Raw genomic sequence first — 467 nt, 5'->3', positions numbered from 1 at the left:
CCGCACTCTGGTTATACCCATGATATGATTCGAGTCCAGTGTCTGTGTCAGAACGGGCCGCAGTCAGAACAGTTAGTCACGGTTCTTGGTTCTGTCTCCTCCACAGCGAGTCTTACTGTTCTCGGCGAAAATTTCTTTTTTTTTCCCAGGCCTATAAAAATCAACCTCTCTGGGAAAATAATAATAATAATAATAATAATAAAAACAACCCACAGATTTTATCGTGACGTGGGTCTGAGAGACACACATTTTAAAATTTAATGTACTACTAATTTAAATTGAAAAACTAATAAACGCAGGAGCTACTGAATAAACGTAGAAAATTCATAAATACCATCAGTGCTAATTCCACAGTATGGAATTCTTTTTATCTACTCCCATGGCTGCCCTCTCTGCCTCCCCCCCCCCCCCCCCCCCCCCCCCCCCCCCCCTTTCCTCTTATATCAAATTATACACAAAACACACAA

General features: G+C 41.5%; 1 protein-coding gene across 1 annotated transcript in view; it reads left to right on the top strand.

Annotated features, from left to right (window-relative positions):
* Positions 1-467, top strand: part of hoxb5a (homeobox B5a) — a 2,432-nt gene that overhangs the window by 1,034 nt on the left and 931 nt on the right. The window lies entirely within an intron of this gene.

This window comes from Cynoglossus semilaevis, chromosome 17, assembly GCF_000523025.1.
Source record: "Cynoglossus semilaevis isolate Cse_v1.0 chromosome 17, Cse_v1.0, whole genome shotgun sequence".
In the NCBI taxonomy this organism is placed as follows: Eukaryota; Metazoa; Chordata; class Actinopteri; order Pleuronectiformes; family Cynoglossidae; genus Cynoglossus; species Cynoglossus semilaevis.
The sequence above is the reverse complement of the archived record's forward strand: the minus strand, read 5'-3'. Positions and strand labels throughout refer to the sequence as shown.